The sequence below is a fragment of the Ranitomeya imitator genome, chromosome 5 (assembly GCF_032444005.1).
Source record: "Ranitomeya imitator isolate aRanImi1 chromosome 5, aRanImi1.pri, whole genome shotgun sequence".
Taxonomy (NCBI): Eukaryota; Metazoa; Chordata; class Amphibia; order Anura; family Dendrobatidae; genus Ranitomeya; species Ranitomeya imitator.
This window is the reverse complement of record NC_091286.1, coordinates 680,255,741-680,276,505: the sequence shown is the minus strand read 5'-3', so window position 1 is coordinate 680,276,505 and position 20,765 is coordinate 680,255,741. Positions and strand designations below refer to the sequence as shown.

Genomic DNA, 20,765 nt, shown 5'->3' with positions numbered 1-20,765 from the left:
ACCTGATCTGCACATCCAAACATAGACTGAGTGTGAACAGGTGCTGAACCCAGAGTCGCCAACTCGTATATAGTTAAATAAATAGGGCAGCACACTGCAGCGCCAAAACATGCAAACTTGAAAAAACGAAATTTGAACTGCATTACTGCACTAGAAATATGAAAAATGAGAGCTTTTAGCGCACAAAAATGGCCAATTTTATGTGTACCTCGTAGCCACGTTAAGGCATCTCTCTTATACGAGGTCCTACGTTTGACCTACCTCACTGAGAATAAACGTCTCCATCTGAATGGGTACATGTAAAAACCTCTTCTTGGACTCAAATTCTCTCTCTATGTGGAGGGGTATTGGACCTACTATAATTAAAACACCTGAAGCTAGGAGGCGGGGAGTGCATGATCAGAAGGCTAGAGAATACATTTCAAAAAACCTGATCTGCACATCCAAACATAGACTGAGTGTGAACAGGTGCTGAACCCAGAGTCGCCAACTCGTATATAGTTAAATAAATAGGGCAGCACACTGCAGCGCCAAAACATGCAAACTTGAAAAAACGAAATTTGAACTGCATTACTGCACTAGAAATATGAAAAATGAGAGCTTTTAGCGCACAAAAATGGCCAATTTTATGTGTACCTCGTAGCCACGTTAAGGCATCTCTCTTATACGAGGTCCTACGTTTGACCTACCTCACTGAGAATAAACGTCTCCATCTGAATGGGTACATGTAAAAACCTCTTCTTGGACTCAAATTCTCTCTCTATGTGGAGGGGTATTGGACCTACTATAATTAAAACACCTGAAGCTAGGAGGCGGGGAGTGCATGATCAGAAGGCTAGAGAATACATTTCAAAAAACCTGATCTGCACATCCAAACATAGACTGAGTGTGAACAGGTGCTGAACCCAGAGTCGCCAACTCGTATATAGTTAAATAAATAGGGCAGCACACTGCAGCGCCAAAACATGCAAACTTGAAAAAACGAAATTTGAACTGCATTACTGCACTAGAAATATGAAAAATGAGAGCTTTTAGCGCACAAAAATGGCCAATTTTATGTGTACCTCGTAGCCACGTTAATACCCCTCCACATAGAGAGAGAATTTGAGTCCAAGAAGAGGTTTTTACATGTACCCGTTCAGATGGAGACGTTTATTCTCAGTGAGGTAGGTCAAACGTAGGACCTCGTATAAGAGAGATGCCTTAACGTGGCTACGAGGTACACATAAAATTGGCCATTTTTGTGCGCTAAAAGCTCTCATTTTTCATATTTCTAGTGCAGTAATGCAGTTCAAATTTCGTTTTTTCAAGTTTGCATGTTTTGGCGCTGCAGTGTGCTGCCCTATTTATTTAATCTCCAGATCTAAACCCAATTGAGCATGCATTTCACTTGCTCAAATCCAGACTTAAGACGGAAAGACCCACAAACAAGCAAGACCTGAAGGCTGCGGCTGTAAAGGCCTGGCAAAGCATTAAGAAGGAGGAAACCCAGCGTTTGGTGATGTTCATGGGTTCCAGACTTAAGGCAGTGATTGCCTCCAAAGGATTTGCAACAAAATATTGAAAATAAAAATATTTTGTTTGGGTTATGTTTATTTGTCCAATTACTTTTGACCTCCTAAAATGTGGAGTGTTTGTAAAGAAATGTGTACAATTCCTACATTTTCTATCAGATATTTTTGTTCAACCCTTCAAATTAAACGTTACAATCTGCACTTGAATTCTGTTGTAGAGGTTTCAGTTCAAATCCAATGTGGTGGCATGCAGAGCCCAACTCGCGAAAATTGTGTCACTGTCCAAATATTTCTGGCCCTAACTGTAAAAAGGGGAGGGAAGGAGAAAGGTTAGGTATTGAGGAGATATAGCAATAAAGGGAGAACGGGGCCGTATGGCATGCTCGTCAATATTTTTAATGGTCGAATAACAAACATGCGTGAGCCAATATATGTATATAAGCATTCACACAGGGATACGACCAGTCAATAATGGGACAAGTTTAGGGGGGAGTAACACCGAGGTCCCAAATTGGGGCAACAAGGTGCCCACCATAACGTGATCTCGACCCCACAAAAGTATTAGCATGATAAAAAGACAGGCCGAAAATAAGGCCAAGAAATGCACAGAACATAAATGTGCAAAATATTAAACATGACCTCAAAACCACAGAAATGTCGACGTGATGAAAAAACAAACCATGAATAAGGCCATAGAAATGCACAAAAAATAAATATGCTAAATTAAGGTTACCGCCGGTCACAGATTAGGGGGCGGTTATTATTGGCTGCAAAAGTTTTTATAATTACAGTGGGGAAAAATAGTATTTAGTCAGCCACATGAAAGAATGAGATTTTGAGTGCAAACCTCCTTCCATCAGCAAGGGCAATGAAGATGAAACGTGGCTGGGTCTTTCAGCATGATAATGATCCCAAGCACACCGCCAGGGCAACGAAGGAGTGGCTTCGTAAGAAACATATGAAGGTGCTGGAGTGGCCTAGACAGTCTCCAGATCTCACCCCCATAGAAAACCTTTGGAGGGAGTTGAAAGTCCGTGTTATCCAGCGACAGGCCCAAAACATCACTGCTCTAGAGGAGATCTGCATGGAGGAATGGGCCAACATACCAACAACAGTGTGTGGCTACCTTGTGAAGACTTACAGAAAACATCTGACCTCTGTCATTGCCAACAAAGGATATATAACAAAATATTCAGATGAACTTTTGTTAATGACCAAATAACTTATTTTCCACCATAATTTGCTAAATAAATTTTGCCAAATCAGACGCGGTGATTTTCTGGATTTGTTTTCTCATTTTGACTCTCATAGTTGTGGTCACCTATGATGTCAATTACAGGCTTCTCTCATCTTCATAAGTGGGAGAACTTGCACAATTGGGGGCTGACTAAATACTTTTTTCCCCCACTTTAATTTAACAGTAAATTCAATAGTGAAATTTAGTTTGTGTTCAAACACCTACACGGGAACATACGCAGAATCCAGTCATAGGCCGGGGTCACACTTGCGAGTGTGATGCGAGAAACTCGTGCTAGTCTCTCGCATCAATACCCGGCACTGCCGCCGGCACTCGGGACCGGAGCGTTCAGCGGTATGTATTTCTATGCAGCCGGCGGCAGTGCTGGGTATTGCTGCAGTGATGTTGCCTTCCCTTCGGGCAGGGTGATGTCTCGCTTGGAGGCAAGGGAGATTCTTTCTGTCAGGTAAGGCACTCACATTAGACACATCTGAATCTAGGCCAGGAGCGGGAGCTCAGGACCCGGATTCAGGGGAGCGTCCCTTAGCGATATGCATCCTGGTCTGGAGAAGGAGTCAGTCAGTCAGAGAATCTGAGAGAGGAGAGTTAAACAGGGCCGGCTCTAGGTTTTTGAGGGCCCCGGGCGAAAGAGTCTCAGTAGCCCCCCCCCCCCTTTAACACATACCACGATTCACGATCGCATATAACACAGTCATGTAGTACATAACACAGCCAACGTAGTATATAGCACAGCCACATAGCATATAACACAGCCATGTAGTATATAACAGCCCACGTAGCATATAACACAGCCACGTAGTAATAGCACAGCCCACGTAGCATATAACAGACCATATAGTATATAGCACAGCCACATATTATATAACACAGCCCACGTAGTATATAGAACAGCCATGTAGTATATGGCACAGCCCACGTAGCATATAACAGCCCACGCAGTATACAGCACAGCCATGTAGTATATAGAACAGCCATGTAGTATATAGCACAGACATGTAGTATACAGCACAGCCCCCTCCCCCCAAGAATGGCCCCATAGTCCAGTACTCACTGTTATAGTTACAAAAAAAAAAAAAAACACTCCTCACCTCTCGACAGAATCAGTATCTAATTTGCTCACACAAAACTTATAAACCCTCCATTGATATTTTTGTGTTTGTATAGACCGCCACCTAGTGTCCATTATGTGTATAACATCCCAAAAACCGTTATGGGTTAAATGTATTTTTATCAGATAATTGAATTGCTGTATTCCATCCAGACAAGTATGGATGGATTTAGTGAAATAAGCAAATTATTACAAAACATGGAGATGCCGGGGATTGAACATGGGGCCTCATACATGCAAAGCATGCACTCTACCACTGAGCTACATCCCTGAAGTGACAATTTGTGCTGGGTGCACCGCTATTGTGTCTCTCCAATCATAGATGGAGGTATTCAACTATGTGACATTTATAAATGTTCCCGCTATTTGGCAGCGTTATGAGAGTAGTAGATTAATAAAAAGAAAATCTGTAATATGAATATCACCGTATTATCACAAACAATGCTGCCATATAAAGCACAATGCAATGTCCATATAGCACTGCAATAAAATTACTACTATAAAGAACTCACATAATGCTGTCATACAGAGCCCACATAACACTACCATACAGAGCCCACATAACACTACCATACAGAGCCCACATAATACTACCATACAGAGCCCACATAATACTACCATACAGAGCCCACATAACACTACCATACAGAGCCCACATAACACTACCATACAGAGCCCACATAATACTACCATACAGAGCCCACATAATACTGCCATACAGAGCCCACATAATACTACCATACAGGGCCCACATAATACTACCATACAGAGCCCACATAATACTACCATACAGAGCCCACATAATACTGCCATACAGAGCCCACATAATACTACCATACAGAGCCCACATAATACTACCATACAGAGCCCACATAATACTACCATACAGAGCCCACATAATAATACCATATAGAGTCCACATAATACTACCATAGAGAGCACACAAAATACCACCATACAGTGCACACATAATACTACCATACAGAGCCCACATAATACTACCATACAGAGCCCACATAATACTACCATACAGAGTCCACATAATACTACCATAGAGAGCACACATAATACCACCATACAGAGCCAACATAATGCTACCATACAGAGCCCTCATAATACTACCAAAGAGCACCCACATAATACTACCATACAGAGCCCACATAATACTACCATACAGAGCCCATATAATACTACCATACAGAGCCCACATAACACTACCATACAGAGCCCACATAATACTACCATAGAAAGCCCACATAATACTACCATACAGTCCACTCATAATACTACCATACAGAGCCCACATAATACTACCATACAGAGCCCACATAATACTACCATACAGAGCCCACATAATACTACCATACAGAGCCCACATAATACTATCATAGAGAGCACACATAATACCACCATACAGAGCCAATATAATGCTACCATACAGAGCCCACATAATACTACCAAACAGCACCCACATAATACTACCATACAGAGCCCACATAATACTACCATACAGAGCCCACATAACACTACCATACAGAGCCCACATAACACTACCATACAGAGCCCACATAATACTACCATACAGAGCCCACATAATACTGCCATACAGAGCCCACATAATACTACCATACAGGGCCCACATAATACTACCATACAGAGCCCACATAATACTACCATACAGAGCCCACATAATACTGCCATACAGAGCCCACATAATACTACCATACAGAGCCCACATAATACTACCATACAGAGCCCACATAATACTACCATATAGAGCCCACATAATAATACCATATAGAGTCCACATAATACTACCATAGAGAGCACACAAAATACCACCATACAGTGCACACATAATACTACCATACAGAGCCCACATAATACTACCATACAGAGCCCACATAATACTACCATACAGAGTCCACATAATACTACCATAGAGAGCACACATAATACCACCATACAGAGCCAACATAATGCTACCATACAGAGCCCTCATAATACTACCAAAGAGCACCCACATAATACTACCATACAGAGCCCACATAATACTACCATACAGAGCCCATATAATACTACCATACAGAGCCCACATAACACTACCATACAGAGCCCACATAATACTACCATAGAAAGCCCACATAATACTACCATACAGTCCACTCATAATACTACCATACAGAGCCCACATAATACTACCATACAGAGCCCACATAATACTACCATACAGAGCCCACATAATACTATCATAGAGAGCACACATAATACCACCATACAGAGCCAATATAATGCTACCATACAGAGCCCACATAATACTACCAAACAGCACCCACATAATACTACCATACAGAGCCCACATAACACTACAATACAGAGCCAACATAACACTACCATAGAGAGCCCACATAATACTACCATACAGTCCACTCATAATACTACCATACAGATCCCACATAATACTACCATAGAGAGCACACATAATACTACCATACAGTGCACACATAATACTACCATACAGTCCACTCATAATACTACCATACAGAGCCCACATAATACTACAATACAGATTCCACATAATACTACCATAGAGAGCACATATAATACTACCATACAGTGCACACATACTACCATACAGAGCCCACATAATACTACCATACAGTGCACACATAATACTACCATTCAGAGCCCACATAATACTACCATACAGAGCCCACATACTACCTGACAGAGCCCACATAATACTACCATACAGAGCCCACATAATACTACCATACAGAGCCCACATAATACTACCATACAGAGCCCACATAATACTACCATACAGAGCCCACATACTACCAGACAGAGCCCACATAATACTACCATACAGAGCCCACATAATACTACCTTACAGAGCCCACATAACACTACCATACAGAGCCCACATAATACTACCATACAGAGCCCACATAATACTACCATACAGAGCCCACATACTACCAGACAGAGCCCACATAATACTACCATACAGAGCCCACATAATACTACCTTACAGAGCCCACATAATACTACCATACAGAGCCCACATAATACTACCAGACAGAGCCCACATAATACTACCAGACAGAGCCCACATAATGATACCAGACAGAGCCCACATAATACTGCTGTTATGGGCACATCCTTCCGCCTGTCAGCATCAGATATGCATATTTGATATCGTTGTGCCGATTCTACTAATCTGGGAACAGCGGCAGGTAGGGGGAGGTTCGGGGGGCTATCATTTCACAGCCTCAGAGTAACTGACGAGGTCTCTGGAGCAGAGGCCACACGATTTGCTCCTCTGTAGTCTTTATCGATGCCGCTCTGTACATGTATAGTGCTGATTACAGCGCCCCCTGGTGTCCGACAGTCTACACAAGATTCTCAACAAAAGCAAATCTGTCTGATATTTAGTGCTGAGTCCGGTCTTTGTGTCACATCCAGACAGAAGATCGGTGACTCTCCGCACATTTACCAGATATACGAATATTTGGAAGTTATCTGGTTATTAATCACAAAACATGGAAGTTATCTGGTTATTAATCACAAAACATGGAGATGCCGGGGATTGAACCCGGGGCCTCATACATGCAAAGCATGCGCTCTACCACTGAGCTACATCCCCTGTACATACTGAGGACTTGTGCTCTCAAATCTGAGCAGGATCCATGAGTAGAATATGAATCTACCATAGTATATCCGTGTGCCGTCCGTGTGCCGCCCGTGTGCCATACGTGTGCTGTACGTGTTTCACATGGAAAGTATATGAGAAGATTTGTAATTTCATTTCCAGTACCCATACCTGGAAACCTCGGATGGCACATGAACGACGCAATGAAAACCCTGGTGACCCCGATATCGGTGTAACACGTACGTGTTTTATATGGAGATATGAAGGGGCTTAACAGTGTTGTTGGTGGACTATTTCAGGATTGGGGACCTCACTTTTAATTTTTCCCAGGGCCCCATTTTGTCTAAAGCTGGCCCTGGTGCCGGGTATTGCTGCGAGTTTCTCGCATTACACTCGCAAGTGTGACCCCGGCCTTAGAATGAGGCTCAGATACAATCAGTATCTGATTTGCTCACAAAAAGCTTATAAACCGTCCACTGATATTTTTCTGTTTGTATAGACGGCCACCTAGTGTCTATTATGTGTATAACATCCAACAAAAACGTTATAGGTGAAAGATACAATAAGAGATTAATATTTTTGTCATGTAATTGAATTGCTGTATTCCATCCAGACAAGTATGTGTTAAACTACACCTATTTTAAGTTAAATAAGTCAATTATTACAAAACATGGAGATGCCGGGGATTGAACCCGGGGCCTCATACATGCAAAGCATGCGCTCTACCACTGAGCTACATCCCCTGATGTGACATTGCACTCTATGGCAGTATTATGTGGGATGTGTTTGTGTTCTTAGTATTATGTGTGCACTTTATGGTGTTATTCTGGGTGCTCTGTATGATAGTATTCTGGGTGCTCTGTATGGTAGTGTTATGTGTGCTCTGTATGGTAGTATTCTGTGGGCACTGTATGGTAGTGTTATGTGGGCTCTGTATGGTAGTGTTATGTGGGCTCTCTATGGTAGTATTCTGTGGGCACTGTATGGTAGTGTTATGTGGGCACTGTATGGTAGTATTATGTGGGCACTGTATGGTAGTATTCTGGGTGCTCTGTATGGTAGTGTTATGTGTGCTCTGTTTGGTAGTATTATGTGGGCACTGTATGGTAGTGTTATGTGGGCTCTGTATGGTAGTGTTATCTGGGCTCTGTATGGTAGTGTTATGTGTGCTGTTTGGTAGTATTATCTGTGCACTTTATGGTAGTATTATGGGTGCTCTTATTGTGAAGATTTATAAACACCTCCACCTATAATTGCACCAACATCATAGTGCCATACAATACTGTCTATATAATGTTTCCAATGCAGGTCTTGTCTCCTATAAAACATATTTTAAGATTCATCAGTTTTTGACAGAAAAATTATTTGGCTGTTGCAGTTTTTAATCCAGTAGCGGTCAGCTCCACGGCTTCTTGAAAAGCGAGAGCAGTTTATTCTTGAGTTGGTGAAGCCAAGCGCATTTGAAAAATTCATCATAATTTAGAGCACAAAAGTCATTAGTGCTGCAGCCAATCAGTGAGCTCAGCAGCTCGTGCTGTCTACACAGGTACACAGATTGGCTGCAGCACTGTATGTTTTCTTAGAATTTCACAGATTAGTACAAGCCGTGTAGGGGATGTAGCTCAGTGGTAGAGCGCATGCTTCGCATGTATGAGGCCCCGGGTTCAATCCCCGGCATCTCCATGTTTTGTGATAAATAGTTAGATAACTTCCAAATTTTCAGAAATCTGATAAATGTGCGGAGATTCACCGATCTTCTGTCTGGATGTGACCCAAAGAACCGACTCAGCACTAAATATCAGACAGATTGGCTTTTGTTGAGAATCTTATGTAGACATACATAAGATGCAAGCAGAGCCCATATAATACTACCATACAGAGCACACATAATACTACCATACAGAGCACACATAATACTACCATACAGAGCACACATAATACTACCATACAGAGCCCACATAACACTACCATACAGTGCACACATAATACTACCAGGCAGAGCCCACATAATACTACCATATAGAGCCCGCATAATACTACCATACAGAGCCCGCATAATACTACCATACAGAGCCCACATAATACTACCATACAGAGCCCACATAACACGGTAGTGTTACAGAGCCCACATAACACTACCATACAGTGCACACATAATACTACCAGGCAGAGCCCACATAATACTACCATATAGAGCCCGCATAATACTACCATACAGAGCCCACATAATACTACCAAACAGCACCCACATAATACTACCATTCAGAGCCCACATAACACTACCATACAGAGCCAACATAATACTACCATAAAGAGCCCACATAATACTACCATACAGTCCACTGATAATACTACCATACAGAGCCCACATAATACTACAATACAGATTCCACATAATGCTACCATAGAGAACACACATAACGCTACCATACAGTGCACACATAATACTACCATACAGAGCACACATAATACTACCATAGAGTGCACACATAATACTACCATACAGAGCACACATAATACTACCATACAGAGCCCACATAATACTACCATACAGAGCCCACATAATACTACCATACAGAGCCCACATAATACTACCATACAATCCACTCATAATACTACCATACAGAGCCCACATAATACTACAATACAGATTCCACATAATACTACCATAGAGAGCACACATAATACTACCATACAGTGCACACATAATACTGCCATACAGAGCACACATAATACTACCAAACAGCACCCACATAATACTACCATTCAGAGCCCACATAACACTACCATACAGAGCCAACATAATACTACCATAAAGAGCCCACATAATACTACCATACAGTCCACTGATAATACTACCATACAGAGCCCACATAATACTACAATACAGATTCCACATAATGCTACCATAGAGAACACACATAACGCTACCATACAGTGCACACATAATACTACCATACAGAGCACACATAATACTACCATAGAGTGCACACATAATACTACCATACAGAGCACACATAATACTACCATACAGAGCCCACATAATACTACCATACAGAGCCCACATAATACTACCATACAGAGCCCACATAATACTACCATACAATCCACTCATAATACTACCATACAGAGCCCACATAATACTACAATACAGATTCCACATAATACTACCATAGAGAGCACACATAATACTACCATACAGTGCACACATAATACTGCCATACAGAGCACACATAATACTACCAAACAGCACCCACATAATACTACCATACAGAGCCCACATAATACTACCATACAGAGCCAACATAATACTACCATACAGAGCCCACATAATACTACCATACAGAGCACACATAATACTACAATACAGATTCCACATAATACTACCATACAGAGCCCACATAATACTACCATACAGAGCCAACATAATACTACCATACAGAGCCCACATAATACTACCATAGAGAGCACACATAATACTACAATACAGATTCCACATAATACTACCATACAGAGCCCACATAATACTACCAGACAGAGCACTTATAATACTGCTATAATGGGAACCTCCTTCCACCTGCCACCATCAGATATGCATCTTTGAAAACGCTATGCCGAGCGTTGATTGTGACTTGTAGGATCTCTACTTCCAACAGGTGGCGCTATAGAGTTCAAGTCCTCTTTTTCTCTGAAGAGGCAATTTGCATATGTGCCGAGCCTACAAATCTGGGATCAGCGGCAGGTAGGGGGAGGTTCGGGGGGCTATCATTTCACAGCCTCAGAGTAACTGACGAGGTCTCTGGAGCAGGGACCACAAATACGATTTGCCCCTCTGTAGTCTTTATTGATGCCGCTCTGTACACGTATAGTGCTGATTACAGCGCCCCCTGGTGTCCGACAGTCTACATAAGATTCTCAACAAAAGCAAATCTGTCTGATATTTAGTGCTGAGTCCGGTCTTTGTGTCACATCCAGACAGAAGATCGGTGACTCTCCGCATATTTATGATTCACAAATATTTGGAATTTATCTGGTTATTAATCACAAAACATGGAGATGCCGGGGATCGAACCCGGGGCCTCATACATGCAAAGCATGCGCTCTACCACTGAGCTACATCCCCTGTACACACTGAGGACTTGTGCTCTCAAATCTGAGCAGGATCCATGATGAGAATATGAATCTACTATAGTACATCCGCGTGCCGTCCGTGTGCCGTCCGTTTGCCGTCCGTGTGCCGTCCGTGTGCCATACGTGTGCTGTACGTGTTTCACATGGAAAGTATATGTGAAGATTTGCAATTTCATTTCCAGTACCCATACCTGGAAACCTCGGATGGCACATGGACGGCACAATGAAAACCCTGGTGACCCCGATATCGGTGTAACACGTACGTGTTTTATATGGAGATGTGAAGGGGCCTTACAGTGTTGTTGGTGGAATATTTCAGGATTGGGGACCCCACTTTGAATTTTGCCCAGGGCCCCATTTTGTCTAAAGCTGGCCCTGGTGCCGGGTATTGCTGCGAGTTTCTCGTATTACACTCGCAAGTGTGACCCCGGCCTTAGAACGAGGCTCAGATACAATCAGTATCTGATTTGCTCACACAAAACTTATAAACCGTCCATTAATATTTTTGTGTTTGTATAGACCGCCACCTAGTGTTCATTGTGTGTATAACATCCCAAAAAAGTTGGTGAAAGATACAAAAAGAGATTGATATTTTTGTCAGATAATTGAATCGCTGTATTCCATCCCGACAAGTATGTGTTAAACCAGAGCTATTTTAAGTTAAATAAGTCAATTATTACAAAACATGGAGATGCCGGAGATTGAGCCCGGCGCCTCATACATGCAAAGCATGCGCTCTACCACTGAGCTACATCCCCTGAAATGACAACACATGATGGGTGCACCGCTATTGTGCCTCTCCAATTATAGATGGAGGTATTCAACTATGTGACATTTATAAATGTTCTCACTATTTGGCCGCGTTATGAGAGTAGTAGATTAATAAAAAGAAAATCTGTAATATGAATATCACCGTATTATCACAAACAATGCTGCCATATAAAGCACAATGTAATATCCATATAGCACTGCAATAAAATTACTACTATAAAGAACTCACATAATGCTGTCATACGGAGCCCACATAATACTACCATACAGAGTCTACATAATACTACCATAGAGAGCACACATAATACCACCATACAGAGCCAACATAATGCTACCATACAGAGCCCACATAATATTACCAAACAGCCCCCACATAATACTACCATACAGAGCCCACATAACACTACCATACAGAGCCAACATAATACTACCATAGAGAGCCCACATAATACTACCATACAGTCCACTCATAATACTACCATACAGAGCCCACATAATACTACCATACAGAGCCCACATAATACTGCCATACAGAGCCCACATAATACTACCATACAGGGCCCACATAATACTACCATACAGAGCCCACATAATACTACCATACAGAGCCCACATAATACTGCCATACAGAGCCCACATAATACTACCATACAGAGCCCACATAATACTACCATAGAAAGCCCACATAATACTACCATACAGTCCACTCATAATACTACCATACAGAGCCCACATAATACTACCATACAGAGCCCACATAATACTACCATACAGAGCCCACATAATACTACCATACAGAGCCCACATAATACTATCATAGAGAGCACACATAATACCACCATACAGAGCCAATATAATGCTACCATACAGAGCCCACATAATACTACCAAACAGCACCCACATAATACTACCATACAGAGCCCACATAATACTACCATACAGAGCCCACATAACACTACCATACAGAGCCCACATAACACTACCATACAGAGCCCACATAATACTACCATACAGAGCCCACATAATACTGCCATACAGAGCCCACATAATACTACCATACAGGGCCCACATAATACTACCATACAGAGCCCACATAATACTACCATACAGAGCCCACATAATACTGCCATACAGAGCCCACATAATACTACCATACAGAGCCCACATAATACTACCATACAGAGCCCACATAATACTACCATATAGAGCCCACATAATAATACCATATAGAGTCCACATAATACTACCATAGAGAGCACACAAAATACCACCATACAGTGCACACATAATACTACCATACAGAGCCCACATAATACTACCATACAGAGCCCACATAATACTACCATACAGAGTCCACATAATACTACCATAGAGAGCACACATAATACCACCATACAGAGCCAACATAATGCTACCATACAGAGCCCTCATAATACTACCAAAGAGCACCCACATAATACTACCATACAGAGCCCACATAATACTACCATACAGAGCCCATATAATACTACCATACAGAGCCCACATAACACTACCATACAGAGCCCACATAATACTACCATAGAAAGCCCACATAATACTACCATACAGTCCACTCATAATACTACCATACAGAGCCCACATAATACTACCATACAGAGCCCACATAATACTACCATACAGAGCCCACATAATACTATCATAGAGAGCACACATAATACCACCATACAGAGCCAATATAATGCTACCATACAGAGCCCACATAATACTACCAAACAGCACCCACATAATACTACCATACAGAGCCCACATAACACTACAATACAGAGCCAACATAACACTACCATAGAGAGCCCACATAATACTACCATACAGTCCACTCATAATACTACCATACAGATCCCACATAATACTACCATAGAGAGCACACATAATACTACCATACAGTGCACACATAATACTACCATACAGTCCACTCATAATACTACCATACAGAGCCCACATAATACTACAATACAGATTCCACATAATACTACCATAGAGAGCACATATAATACTACCATACAGTGCACACATACTACCATACAGAGCCCACATAATACTACCATACAGTGCACACATAATACTACCATTCAGAGCCCACATAATACTACCATACAGAGCCCACATACTACCTGACAGAGCCCACATAATACTACCATACAGAGCCCACATAATACTACCATACAGAGCCCACATAATACTACCATACAGAGCCCACATAATACTACCATACAGAGCCCACATACTACCAGACAGAGCCCACATAATACTACCATACAGAGCCCACATAATACTACCTTACAGAGCCCACATAACACTACCATACAGAGCCCACATAATACTACCATACAGAGCCCACATAATACTACCATACAGAGCCCACATACTACCAGACAGAGCCCACATAATACTACCATACAGAGCCCACATAATACTACCTTACAGAGCCCACATAATACTACCATACAGAGCCCACATAATACTACCAGACAGAGCCCACATAATACTACCAGACAGAGCCCACATAATGATACCAGACAGAGCCCACAAAATACTGCTGTTATGGGCACATCCTTCCGCCTGTCAGCATCAGATATGCATATTTGATATCGTTGTGCCGATTCTACTAATCTGGGAACAGCGGCAGGTAGGGGGAGGTTCGGGGGGCTATCATTTCACAGCCTCAGAGTAACTGACGAGGTCTCTGGAGCAGAGGCCACACGATTTGCTCCTCTGTAGTCTTTATCGATGCCGCTCTGTACATGTATAGTGCTGATTACAGCGCCCCCTGGTGTCCGACAGTCTACACAAGATTCTCAACAAAAGCAAATCTGTCTGATATTTAGTGCTGAGTCCGGTCTTTGTGTCACATCCAGACAGAAGATCGGTGACTCTCCGCACATTTACCAGATATACGAATATTTGGAAGTTATCTGGTTATTAATCACAAAACATGGAAGTTATCTGGTTATTAATCACAAAACATGGAGATGCCGGGGATTGAACCCGGGGCCTCATACATGCAAAGCATGCGCTCTACCACTGAGCTACATCCCCTGTACATACTGAGGACTTGTGCTCTCAAATCTGAGCAGGATCCATGAGTAGAATATGAATCTACCATAGTATATCCGTGTGCCGTCCGTGTGCCGTCCGTGTGCCGCCCGTGTGCCATACGTGTGCTGTACGTGTTTCACATGGAAAGTATATGAGAAGATTTGTAATTTCATTTCCAGTACCCATACCTGGAAACCTCGGATGGCACATGAACGACGCAATGAAAACCCTGGTGACCCCGATATCGGTGTAACACGTACGTGTTTTATATGGAGATATGAAGGGGCTTAACAGTGTTGTTGGTGGACTATTTCAGGATTGGGGACCTCACTTTTAATTTTTCCCAGGGCCCCATTTTGTCTAAAGCTGGCCCTGGTGCCGGGTATTGCTGCGAGTTTCTCGCATTACACTCGCAAGTGTGACCCCGGCCTTAGAATGAGGCTCAGATACAATCAGTATCTGATTTGCTCACAAAAAGCTTATAAACCGTCCACTGATATTTTTCTGTTTGTATAGACGGCCACCTAGTGTCTATTATGTGTATAACATCCAACAAAAACGTTATAGGTGAAAGATACAATAAGAGATTAATATTTTTGTCATGTAATTGAATTGCTGTATTCCATCCAGACAAGTATGTGTTAAACTACACCTATTTTAAGTTAAATAAGTCAATTATTACAAAACATGGAGATGCCGGGGATTGAACCCGGGGCCTCATACATGCAAAGCATGCGCTCTACCACTGAGCTACATCCCCTGATGTGACATTGCACTCTATGGCAGTATTATGTGGGATGTGTTTGTGTTCTTAGTATTATGTGTGCACTTTATGGTGTTATTCTGGGTGCTCTGTATGATAGTATTCTGGGTGCTCTGTATGGTAGTGTTATGTGTGCTCTGTATGGTAGTATTCTGTGGGCACTGTATGGTAGTGTTATGTGGGCTCTGTATGGTAGTGTTATGTGGGCTCTCTATGGTAGTATTCTGTGGGCACTGTATGGTAGTGTTATGTGGGCACTGTATGGTAGTATTATGTGGGCACTGTATGGTAGTATTCTGGGTGCTCTGTATGGTAGTGTTATGTGTGCTCTGTTTGGTAGTATTATGTGGGCACTGTATGGTAGTGTTATGTGGGCTCTGTATGGTAGTGTTATCTGGGCTCTGTATGGTAGTGTTATGTGTGCTGTTTGGTAGTATTATCTGTGCACTTTATGGTAGTATTATGGGTGCTCTTATTGTGAAGATTTATAAACACCTCCACCTATAATTGCACCAACATCATAGTGCCATACAATACTGTCTATATAATGTTTCCAATGCAGGTCTTGTCTCCTATAAAACATATTTTAAGATTCATCAGTTTTTGACAGAAAAATTATTTGGCTGTTGCAGTTTTTAATCCAGTAGCGGTCAGCTCCACGGCTTCTTGAAAAGCGAGAGCAGTTTATTCTTGAGTTGGTGAAGCCAAGCGCATTTGAAAAATTCATCATAATTTAGAGCACAAAAGTCATTAGTGCTGCAGCCAATCAGTGAGCTCAGCAGCTCGTGCTGTCTACACAGGTACACAGATTGGCTGCAGCACTGTATGTTTTCTTAGAATTTCACAGATTAATACAAGCCGTGTAGGGGATGTAGCTCAGTGGTAGAGCGCATGCTTCGCATGTATGAGGCCCCGGGTTCAATCCCCGGCATCTCCATGTTTTGTGATAAATAGTTAGATAACTTCCAAATTTTCAGAAATCTGATAAATGTGCGGAGATTCACCGATCTTCTGTCTGGATGTGACCCAAAGAACCGACTCAGCACTAAATATCAGACAGATTGGCTTTTGTTGAGAATCTTATGTAGACATACATAAGATGCAAGCAGAGCCCATATAATACTACCATACAGAGCACACATAATACTACCATACAGAGCACACATAATACTACCATACAGAGCACACATAATACTACCATACAGAGCCCACATAACACTACCATACAGTGCACACATAATACTACCAGGCAGAGCCCACATAATACTACCATATAGAGCCCGCATAATACTACCATACAGAGCCCGCATAATACTACCATACAGAGCCCACATAATACTACCATACAGAGCCCACATAACACGGTAGTGTTACAGAGCCCACATAACACTACCATACAGTGCACACATAATACTACCAGGCAGAGCCCACATAATACTACCATATAGAGCCCGCATAATACTACCATACAGAGCCCACATAATACTACCAAACAGCACCCACATAATACTACCATTCAGAGCCCACATAACACTACCATACAGAGCCAACATAATACTACCATAAAGAGCCCACATAATACTACCATACAGTCCACTGATAATACTACCATACAGAGCCCACATAATACTACAATACAGATTCCACATAATGCTACCATAGAGAACACACATAACGCTACCATACAGTGCACACATAATACTACCATACAGAGCACACATAATACTACCATAGAGTGCACACATAATACTACCATACAGAGCACACATAATACTACCATACAGAGCCCACATAATACTACCATACAGAGCCCACATAATACTACCATACAGAGCCCACATAATACTACCATACAATCCACTCATAATACTACCATACAGAGCCCACATAATACTACAATACAGATTCCACATAATACTACCATAGAGAGCACACATAATACTACCATACAGTGCACACATAATACTGCCATACAGAGCACACATAATACTACCAAACAGCACCCACATAATACTACCATTCAGAGCCCACATAACACTACCATACAGAGCCAACATAATACTACCATAAAGAGCCCACATAATACTACCATACAGTCCACTGATAATACTACCATACAGAGCCCACATAATACTACAATACAGATTCCACATAATGCTACCATAGAGAACACACATAACGCTACCATACAGTGCACACATAATACTACCATACAGAGCACACATAATACTACCATAGAGTGCACACATAATACTACCATACAGAGCACACATAATACTACCATACAGAGCCCACATAATACTACCATACAGAGCCCACATAATACTACCATACAGAGCCCACATAATACTACCATACAATCCACTCATAATACTACCATACAGAGCCCACATAATACTACAATACAGATTCCACATAATACTACCATAGAGAGCACACATAATACTACCATACAGTGCACACATAATACTGCCATACAGAGCACACATAATACTACCAAACAGCACCCACATAATACTACCATACAGAGCCCACATAATACTACCATACAGAGCCAACATAATACTACCATACAGAGCCCACATAATACTACCATACAGAGCACACATAATACTACAATACAGATTCCACATAATACTACCATACAGAGCCCACATAATACTACCATACAGAGCCAACATAATACTACCATACAGAGCCCACATAATACTACCATAGAGAGCACACATAATACTACAATACAGATTCCACATAATACTACCATACAGAGCCCACATAATACTACCAGACAGAGCACTTATAATACTGCTATAATGGGAACCTCCTTCCACCTGCCACCATCAGATATGCATCTTTGAAAACGCTATGCCGAGCGTTGATTGTGACTTGTAGGATCTCTACTTCCAACAGGTGGCGCTATAGAGTTCAAGTCCTCTTTTTCTCTGAAGAGGCAATTTGCATATGTGCCGAGCCTACAAATCTGGGATCAGCGGCAGGTAGGGGGAGGTTCGGGGGGCTATCATTTCACAGCCTCAGAGTAACTGACGAGGTCTCTGGAGCAGGGACCACAAATACGATTTGCCCCTCTGTAGTCTTTATTGATGCCGCTCTGTACACGTATAGTGCTGATTACAGCGCCCCCTGGTGTCCGACAGTCTACATAAGATTCTCAACAAAAGCAAATCTGTCTGATATTTAGTGCTGAGTCCGGTCTTTGTGTCACATCCAGACAGAAGATCGGTGACTCTCCGCATATTTATGATTCACAAATATTTGGAATTTATCTGGTTATTAATCACAAAACATGGAGATGCCGGGGATCGAACCCGGGGCCTCATACATGCAAAGCATGCGCTCTACCACTGAGCTACATCCCCTGTACACACTGAGGACTTGTGCTCTCAAATCTGAGCAGGATCCATGATGAGAATATGAATCTACTATAGTACATCCGCGTGCCGTCCGTGTGCCGTCCGTTTGCCGTCCGTGTGCCGTCCGTGTGCCATACGTGTGCTGTACGTGTTTCACATGGAAAGTATATGTGAAGATTTGCAATTTCATTTCCAGTACCCATACCTGGAAACCTCGGATGGCACATGGACGGCACAATGAAAACCCTGGTGACCCCGATATCGGTGTAACACGTACGTGTTTTATATGGAGATGTGAAGGGGCCTTACAGTGTTGTTGGTGGAATATTTCAGGATTGGGGACCCCACTTTGAATTTTGCCCAGGGCCCCATTTTGTCTAAAGCTGGCCCTGGTGCCGGGTATTGCTGCGAGTTTCTCGTATTACACTCGCAAGTGTGACCCCGGCCTTAGAACGAGGCTCAGATACAATCAGTATCTGATTTGCTCACACAAAACTTATAAACCGTCCATTAATATTTTTGTGTTTGTATAGACCGCCACCTAGTGTTCATTGTGTGTATAACATCCCAAAAAAGTTGGTGAAAGATACAAAAAGAGATTGATATTTTTGTCAGATAATTGAATCGCTGTATTCCATCCCGACAAGTATGTGTTAAACCAGAGCTATTTTAAGTTAAATAAGTCAATTATTACAAAACATGGAGATGCCGGAGATTGAGCCCGGCGCCTCATACATGCAAAGCATGCGCTCTACCACTGAGCTACATCCCCTGAAATGACAACACATGATGGGTGCACCGCTATTGTGCCTCTCCAATTATAGATGGAGGTATTCAACTATGTGACATTTATAAATGTTCTCACTATTTGGCCGCGTTATGAGAGTAGTAGATTAATAAAAAGAAAATCTGTAATATGAATATCACCGTATTATCACAAACAATGCTGCCATATAAAGCGCAATGCAATGTCCATATAGCACTGCAATAAAATTATTACTATAAAGAACTCACATAATGCTGTCATACGGAGCCCACATAATACTACCATACAGAGTCTACATAATACTACCATAGAGAGCACACATAATACCACCATACAGAGCCAACATAATG

The 20,765-nt window shown here is 42.0% G+C and overlaps 8 non-coding genes across 8 annotated transcripts; 2 read left to right on the top strand and 6 right to left on the bottom strand.

The window, feature by feature from the left end:
- Positions 1–7,457: 7,457 nt before the first annotated feature.
- Positions 7,458–7,529, bottom strand: TRNAA-UGC (transfer RNA alanine (anticodon UGC)). The gene has a single exon. It is a non-coding gene; the product is annotated as a tRNA-Ala (tRNA).
- A 677-nt stretch (positions 7,530–8,206) lies between these two features.
- On the bottom strand, positions 8,207–8,278 carry TRNAA-UGC (transfer RNA alanine (anticodon UGC)). Its single transcript has one exon. It is a non-coding gene; the product is annotated as a tRNA-Ala (tRNA).
- Positions 8,279–9,146: 868 nt separating this feature from the next.
- Positions 9,147–9,218, top strand: TRNAA-CGC (transfer RNA alanine (anticodon CGC)). Its single transcript has one exon. It is a non-coding gene; the product is annotated as a tRNA-Ala (tRNA).
- A 2,368-nt stretch (positions 9,219–11,586) lies between these two features.
- TRNAA-UGC (transfer RNA alanine (anticodon UGC)) lies at positions 11,587–11,658 on the bottom strand. The gene has a single exon. It is a non-coding gene; the product is annotated as a tRNA-Ala (tRNA).
- Positions 11,659–15,443: 3,785 nt separating this feature from the next.
- On the bottom strand, positions 15,444–15,515 carry TRNAA-UGC (transfer RNA alanine (anticodon UGC)). The gene has a single exon. It is a non-coding gene; the product is annotated as a tRNA-Ala (tRNA).
- A 688-nt stretch (positions 15,516–16,203) lies between these two features.
- On the bottom strand, positions 16,204–16,275 carry TRNAA-UGC (transfer RNA alanine (anticodon UGC)). Its single transcript has one exon. It is a non-coding gene; the product is annotated as a tRNA-Ala (tRNA).
- An 868-nt stretch (positions 16,276–17,143) lies between these two features.
- Positions 17,144–17,215, top strand: TRNAA-CGC (transfer RNA alanine (anticodon CGC)). Its single transcript has one exon. It is a non-coding gene; the product is annotated as a tRNA-Ala (tRNA).
- Positions 17,216–19,583: 2,368 nt separating this feature from the next.
- On the bottom strand, positions 19,584–19,655 carry TRNAA-UGC (transfer RNA alanine (anticodon UGC)). The gene has a single exon. It is a non-coding gene; the product is annotated as a tRNA-Ala (tRNA).
- Between the last annotated feature and the right edge of the window lie 1,110 nt (positions 19,656–20,765).